We start from the raw sequence: 8,332 nt of genomic DNA, 5'->3' as shown, positions 1-8,332 counted from the left end.
ATCTACAGTGTCAGGAAACCCAGAGTTCTCCTGTGACTAGTGGCCAAGGCAATACACACTGCCCTTGTCTCTCACTTGATCCAGGCAGGAGAATCATGCCAAGTTGAGTGCATCCAGTTCAGTGGGCAAATGCTCTTCAAGGCTGTGTGTGTCTGGGCCTATGGCAGAAACACACAGCCGGGTTTTAACAGCCCAGCAACTTCCCTGTTGGCTTTACAGCTCACACCAAGTCTGAGCGGTTGCCTTCACGCCTTGTGAACAGGCCTGGATTTTGTCTGTCCGCAGCTCAACACCAAAAGGGGACAAGAGCTGATAGACACAAAAGTGGACCGCTTCAGGGCCTTATCTGAATGGTGGTACTCAACTCTCACCACCTGGGCCTTGCTGAGGAAGCAGCTACGCTCAATCATTGCCTCTTTCCCTAGACAACTACTGTTTAATCCCACCTTCAGCTGATAGGAACTGGTAGAAACGCCTGCAATGCTATTTTTAGATAGGGCAGGAGTTCTTTCATCTATGAGAAATGTTACTTTAGGATATAGTGGGTCAAGCCCAGATGCTGGATTGGAGGTGAAAATGTAATATTATGGCATTGGTATCCTTTGCAGAACAAATGAATTTTGATCCTTCTGAAATGGGTTTTAAGTTCAGTTATTATCTACAATAGGAACTGGAACTTCCGGCTAGCACACCTTTTAAGAGCTTCTTGACACGTTTCTCCCTTCTATCTTCTGCGTTATTGTCCTCCCCTATCTTCAGTTTCAAGTGAGCCAATGATTTGCTTGAGATATAGTAAACTTAAAATGGAGTGTTCAGAATTGACTAATAGTTTGGGAATTGATCATAATATGTGTCTCCTCCCGCCCAGCCCCACCCCCGCCCATGTCTGACACAATGGAATTGATGCTTTTGATTTAACTTGTGACAACTCATTTCTTCACCCACGTGGAGTGGAACAGAAGAAATTTATAGCCAGCATACAGATTAAGACCAAGGGCGCTCTACACGTAAAACTGACTTTATGTCACATGCGTCGGTGCCCTTGAGGGTCTGTTCTGCAGCTGAGCTGTACAAGGTTGGGACTGCAAATGCTGGGATGCACCAGGCAGCCTTTTAAAGTCCAAGCACATTTACTTCCCCTGATGTTTTCTTGCCATTTGAAGAACGATCTGGAAAGGAGGTGTTGAGTTAGTTTACAATGACCTCTGCCTGACCTGGAGGTAGAGGGTTTTAAGAGCTAAGCAGCAGTGACGGCCAGGAAGCCCCAGGAAAACAACACTCGGAAAGGGCTTCATTTGTGGGGACCCAGAGTCACCCCACCATTCTTGTTGTAGACGAAGGGCATCCCCTTCGCCCTTTGAGGGACGGGAACCCATCCATCTTCATTTAGGTTGTTTTGGGGGGGGGGATGGGGCATGAGGGGCTGGAAGGAGACAGGACTGCTATTTCCTTCGGCTCTTGAAAACAAAACCCAGCAATGATTATTCATTTCTATCCCTGATGCCACCCCTCCCCCTCCCAGGAACCTTCCAGCAGCAAGCAGCCACCAGGGAGGAATCAAAACTCTGGACACATCAGCTCTCCTGCTGAGCCACGGCAAGCAAAAACCTATCACTCAGAAGGGTGTGTGTCAGGAATGTGTGTGCATGGGGTGGGCGCTGGTGTCGTTTTTTTGAAAGCTACTCACTACTTTTTCTATATTGGAACTACTCCAACCCGAGCACTTCATCATAAAAGACATTTTGCTCTTAGAAACAGTTAAGTGGCTTCTGTGTTTTATATTCATCCCACGACTATACCCTTCCTGAGTGCCTGCTTTCCTTGCAGTGATACCTGGTCCAGTGGGAGTAAAGCTCACATCATTCTGTAGCATACAGACCAGTGCAAAGTTTAGTTTCTAGAAATGGCTTTTTACATCAGGATTAGCCCTAAAAAGGAGTTATGTACTTTCCCTCTCTAAAAGAAAAAAAAAAAAAAATTGAAGGTGTTCAGTTTTGTATAGATCAAAGATATAGAAAATTACCTTTAGTACTTAAATCTTAAGGAACACAAGGAATATTGTATATAAAGTGTGTGCGCACACACACACATACACACTCGACTCTATGGGCAGTTCCACTTTGAAATAACCAAGGACTACTTTTTAGCTAACTTAAAAGTTATAAAAACAACATAATAAATATGAAAAGAAAGAAAAACCAAAATGGCAAATGGATGGCTTTTTTTTTTTTAAACCAATGATGGTATTGAAATCACCAAGAGTTGTATTATCATTAGTTTCTAGCTATTTTCCTTTCTGCAGATCTATGAAATGTATTGGAATTGTTGAGATCAGAGATATCCTGAGTATATTTCCTGATTGAAGACTGCTTCACTCCAAGTCCTGCACTGGTCTAAATTGCAAGTGCATTCTTCAATGCAGATCATGGATGGGTCAGAGCTCAGATTGCCTGGTGGCTATCATTAACGACTCTTAAAACCTCTGAGATGCATGGTAGACCTCTGCCCCTAATTAGTTGGAAACTTTAAGCCTATCACTCAATGTCTCTGAGCCTTGATTTCCTTATTAAGACATTCAACTCAAACAAGACATAGCATGTCCTATACTACATCAGACATGGCTGGGACACCAGTTTCAAGTGTCTTTTGGGGTATGGCTAAAAGGTAGTACAGGAATTCAGAATCTATGCTAGAAATCAGATTTGAAATAGCATTAAATGATGGACTGTAATTTAATGATGGACAGTGCAGGCCAATTCAGAAGCAAAGACAGGAAGAGGCTGGCCAGGCTGGAGAACTGGGCACTCCTGAGCCAGGAGGTTTAAGGCTGGAAACACAGAGTTCTGGGTGGTGGAGCTATTTCCATGGTCTGGATAAATTTTTGGATGTTTAGCTGAAAGCCAAAGAAGCTTGGGGGTTCAGGGCTCCCTTAGCTTCTGTGACTGCCACCAGACCACATCTCTCAGCTCCAACCCCAACCTGAGATCTTTTGATGCCCTCAGAGATCTCCTTTGTCATGACTTGCTGCCATTCCTCTATGGACTGAAGACTTGTCTTCACTCTTGTCCTCTCTACCTGCACTTCTTGCTGCTTATGACGCCATGGAGACCTCTCTTTCCCTTGGTCCCTTTCTCAGTCATCTGCTGGAGGCCTACTCAGTCAACTTTGATCATCACACCAAGCCACACGGCGAAGCGGCTAGCACCGCCTTCTGTACCAGCTCCCTGCAAGCACATTTTCTTCCCAAGCACACATTTTACTTTGATGCTAAGCATCCCTGAAATCACATTAGGTCTTTCAAGCCAATGATGAACTATTCTCCCTGCCCCCCCATCATTTCACAGGTTCAAGTCCTGATCCCCAAAGTGATTTTACTAGGAAGGAATGGGACTCCCTAAAGGTTTTAGTTCACACCTAAGGGCATTTGGCTGAAAGCTGAAAAAGCTTGGGGGTTCTTTCTACTATATGAGAATCCAACGAGAACACAACAATGTACAGCCCATTAGAGAGCCCTCGCCAGAACCCAAACCATGCTGACATGGATCTTGGGCATCCCAGATCACAGCTCTCTGAGACATACATCTCTGTTCTGTGTCACACTCTTTGTTAGAGCAGTTCTAACACTCTCATGAGGGTGTCAGACACTCTCATGAGGGTCAAAGGGATCTTGTGCCAAGTCTTGACACAAGATGGTATATACTGTTAGGAGGTTGCCATGGAGAGGAACAGTCACTAAGAGCTCCAAACCTAAACATGTACTGCCAAGAGGTGACCTCTGCCCAGGTGGAGGTGTTGAGACAGAGGGCAACTGTAACTAATTTACATTAAGTTCTGCCCGCTTTGAAAAAAGCATGTAGACTATAACTTGCAGAATATATCTATCCTAATTTTGTCTTCCCCGCATTTGTATAACAAAAAGCAGGATGAATTCCCTCATCCTTAAGCCTTAAGGCTTCTTTTCTTAGAGTAAAGATATAAGAATAAAAACTGAGTTTTACTGGATTCAATGCTAACTCTAAAAATCCCCAACCAAAGAAACAAACAGTTTTATATACCGGAAGAATTAAATGATTACTATGCCCACTTTAACTTCAAAAGATGACTTATGGCTCTGCTAGAAATTTTCTGTCATTGCAAATAATTTAAAATGACTAACATGTTTTCCTTTGAAACAGTGAATTTGGCATTCTCTGCATTGATTTCTGAAAAGTAATTTATTAAAAAGAAGGAAAAAAAAATCAATGTGGAACAAAAAGCCAGTATATTTTCTTTCAAATTCAGGAGCTTGAACACACAGACATGGACATGGACACGGACATGGACCCAGTCAGTCAGTTAGTCAGTCAGTCAGACAGACAGACAGACAGATACACATCCACACACCTACCTGCCTACTGATTTATACTTCATTTACTGTGTATCCCAAATCAACAATTATAGTGAAAAGTTAATTCACTGCTCTCTGTCAGGGCTGCAAGGAAAAACAGCACTTACATGAACATATGTGGCAGGTGGATGAGAGACACAAAAGGCTCTTTTACCTTTTTGTACCAATACAACATGAACAACAGGGTTTGGGCATGCTTTTCTCTAGCTCACTCATAAAAATTCTTGAGGTTCTCAACCTTACTGGAAAAGCAAACCTCAGATGACTATAAAGTAAATACACAGCATATTCTCAATATCATGGCCATCTTCAAGCAATTTCTCACACTTATAATGCATTTATTTTTATATAAAGCAGATGCATGTCTTTGGGGCAAACCATGCCTTTTATTCTTATGTTGTGAAAGTCCCTTCTAATTAAAACAGGAAATACAAATTTCCTTGTCTAGTTCTAAGGATAAATCCTACTTAGCACGGGCAGCTGTCTGCAATTTTACATGAACACTTTCTGGCTGTTCTGAATGTGCACTGCTGAACTCCTCTTTTGTACGCATGTCCATTGTCTTAGGTGGCCCTTGCACACCTCCAGCTTCTTCTCAAACAGAAGCCACACTGCAGCTTTAAAAGCTGGAAGTACAGAGCAGAGGAGGTAGACTACGTTTTTGGAGGAGGCTGTGGTAAGTTAAAAACAAAACAAAACAAAACAAACGCTGAACTGTAAAATGAGAAGCCAGTTAAGAAAGGCTTGCGTTGAATGCGGGAGAGAATGGCCGAGCACTTCTTTTTAAAAGTCATTTCTTCTGTAAGTGCTTTGTATTACAGCTCAAATTGCAATTAGGAAGAATCTGGTCCCACCCTTCTAATTAAAAAGCACAAGTAGTTCCTTCACTGACCACAACAAAGGGCAGGCAGGCTCACACCCACTTCCTCCACGGGAGCGTCTCTGGTTGTAGTTTCCAGGCTGGTTCTATGTGGCTGATAAACAGCCTGCGAGCTCTATCGAAAGGAAAGCCCAACAGAGCGGGTACCCATGGCAGCAGGGTAGAGGAGAGGGGCGCGTTTTACACCATTATAAAATCTAGATTAATATTATTCCTGATTGCGTAAGAATAGCCAGTTAGGAGCTGGGGATGTGACTTGGTGCTAGCACGCTTGTCTGGCATTGATGAGGCCCTGAATTCCACTCTAGCCCCGTTCCCCAGAAGAAAACTGGCAGCTTAGCTCACTTGCGAAGAAGTAGCGACAAGAGGGAGTGGGGAGGCCAGACACAGCACTCCTTTCAGAGATGGATTGTTCATCTTGTGCCCACATCTTCCTTGAGTCCTTCCAATTCACAGCTGTGGGCTCCCACACTCGGCTTGGAGTAGGAGGCCCAGGTCTATGCGGTGACGGAGGCTTGTGTTTCAACAGTGGAATGAAACTACCTTTGGAGACTCATCTGTAAGGAATTACGAGATGAGAATTTCTGACTTAAAAGTGTCTGCTTTTAACCTTAAATACCTTCATTTCTACTGGGTGAGGCAACGTGTTCTTCCTAGAGGGAAGTGCTCTCCTGAGTTCTCTTCCAATGCCTTTCCACAGGTTTTATTTGTACTCTACTGCAAGGGTCTCTTTCCTTAGATGCAGATTTACTGAAACTGAAGGTGATACTTTGCAATAACAATGGCAAGTCTTAGTGCTGACTCCTATCTCTTTAAAATTCCAGTTAAGGGCCAGGAGTTGGAACCATGATTCTTTCCAAACATGACAAAAAAGTGAGTAAACACTAACTTTTTTCAATTGCAGCAATAAATCGTTTAGTTGGTGAAATGTCTTCAAGTTCTCAAAACACCTTGTGAACTGTTTAAATAGCAAACTCTTGCAACACACAACAAATAGAAATTGGCAAGTTTGGGAGACACGAGGTCCCTCAAGCATTAACTGTGCTGATAATCTAATCCAAAGGCTTTCAAAGGGACACGCTCTCCTTCCCTCCTCACCAAGGTTTGCGATACTTAAAAGATAAACATTTTTCCTTAAAACGTTTAGTAAATGAAATATAAGAGGAGTTTAGACAATAGTTATAGTCGTATACCAGGCTTCACCAAGATTAATAACATGTTCCCTGAGCATAATAAAGCAGGACATGCGTTGATCCTCCCAAAGTAATGACAATATTTGCTTTGCAGGACTATAACTCAAAGATCCTTTTTTTTTTTTTTTTTTTTTTTTTTCCTCAATAACTAAGCTGCAAAGTTGATACTAGGGCAGTTCAGGTAGTTGTGTTCAACTAAGTATTGGACAATCTTAGGCCCAAGCTCCACAGTATGTTTTGAAGGAGGAAGTGGTGGGGGAGGAAGTGGTGGGTGGGAAGGGTCACCCTTCACAATAACGTCTGTATTCTCAGTAACGACAATATTTAGGGAAAGGTGAGCCATTTGGCTACAGCAAGCCAAGCCTAACTCAATGATTACTGGAGACCCCAAAGTAGGGTATGCTTTGTAAGAATGATTTCCTTGCTAAGCTTAGGTAGTCTAGACCAAGCATATGGGTGAGGGCAAGTCAAGAGCTGGAAGGCTTGTCACAGTCCCAGTAGCAGTATTCACCATTCCAAGCGAGCTGAGGGATTGCCGGTGTTTGTGACAACATTCATCAAAACTCTTCTGACCATGGATAGAAACAAATTCCATGTGTTCTATTAAAGATCTGAAGAATGTTCTTGCTGAAGGAATAGTCATGAGGGAATATATATAATCTATTCTCATAAAGACAAAGGAAATCAGGCTTTTTCTTGGCCTAGAAGAGTTTGAAATGCTTTGAGCAAAGTTCCTTCTCCTTTTTGGAAAGCCCAGCTGTGGTTCATTACAGTCACCATAAAATAACGGGGTAAGCTGAACGAAGCTTTTCTTAGTCCCACCTGAACGAGTAAAGTGCCGTGGTCCTTATCTTCTCAAGGCTTAAACATTAATCTGACAGTGATCTTCTTAGCTCGAGATGTCCCGGTGTTAGCACAAGAGAAAACCCCGTTGTTTAGTGGAAAAGCATGTTTTTTTGTTGTTGTTGTTGTTTTGTTTTGTTTTGTTTTGGTGTGTGTTTGTTTTTAAATTCATGCAGGAGTCTTTTAGATTGTGGACCCATTACTGAAATATCATCAGAGACAATCCCTGCTTTCTCACCCCTAGTTTAGAACTGTTTCTTTGTCAAGCACTCAGGAGTCAGAGGCAGGTAGATCTCTGTGAGTTCGAGGCCAGCCTGGTCCACAAAGTGAGTCCAGGACAACCAAGGCTGCACAGAGAAACCATGTCTCAAAAAACCAAACCAAACCAAAACGCAATTGTTTGTTTTTGAGACCTGGACCCCAGACACAGTGGCCCTTGAATTCTCAGTCCTTCTGCCTTAGCTTCCAAATGCTGAGCACAGGTGGTGCTAACCACACCCGGCTCTAGAGTTAGTTTTAAATGAGAGACAGACAGACAGAAGGGAACAAGTAGCTCAAAGCGATACACTAAGTACACATGAAAGATTTTTTTACAGTCCTTTTAGGAAGACTCAAGCAGTTTCCTTCAAAGCCTGAACGCATCTTGAAACCCTTCTGTAGAATGTGAGTTTGTACCTTCCTTTGCTTCTCTTTAGACACAGCTGTAAAAAATTGTTGAATGATTTTCTTTTTCCTCCATGTTATCTGCCTGCCTGCTGAAATGAAATAATTGCAAGTCACTGCACGAAACCATCAGTCTTTGCTCAGCCACTTAATCCAGCAGTAGCAGACGCTGCTGCAAGCCGATGAACTAGGAGGCAGAGTTAGCCTCGGTGAAGAAAGGGCGACCAAGGCAGGGACCATGCTCTGCAGCGGAACCCTGACGGGGCTTTTATTCTAAACTTTTTACAAGTTGCTCATAACCTTTGTCCTCTAGACACGCATTCAGACTATCCTGCCACTCTGTAAAACAGGGACCGAGGATGCTAT

This window comes from Psammomys obesus, unplaced genomic scaffold (genome assembly GCF_907164565.1).
Source record: "Psammomys obesus unplaced genomic scaffold, mPsaObe1.curated_primary_1811, whole genome shotgun sequence".
NCBI classification, from domain to species: Eukaryota; Metazoa; Chordata; class Mammalia; order Rodentia; family Muridae; genus Psammomys; species Psammomys obesus.
Note: the sequence above shows the minus strand (reverse complement) of the source record.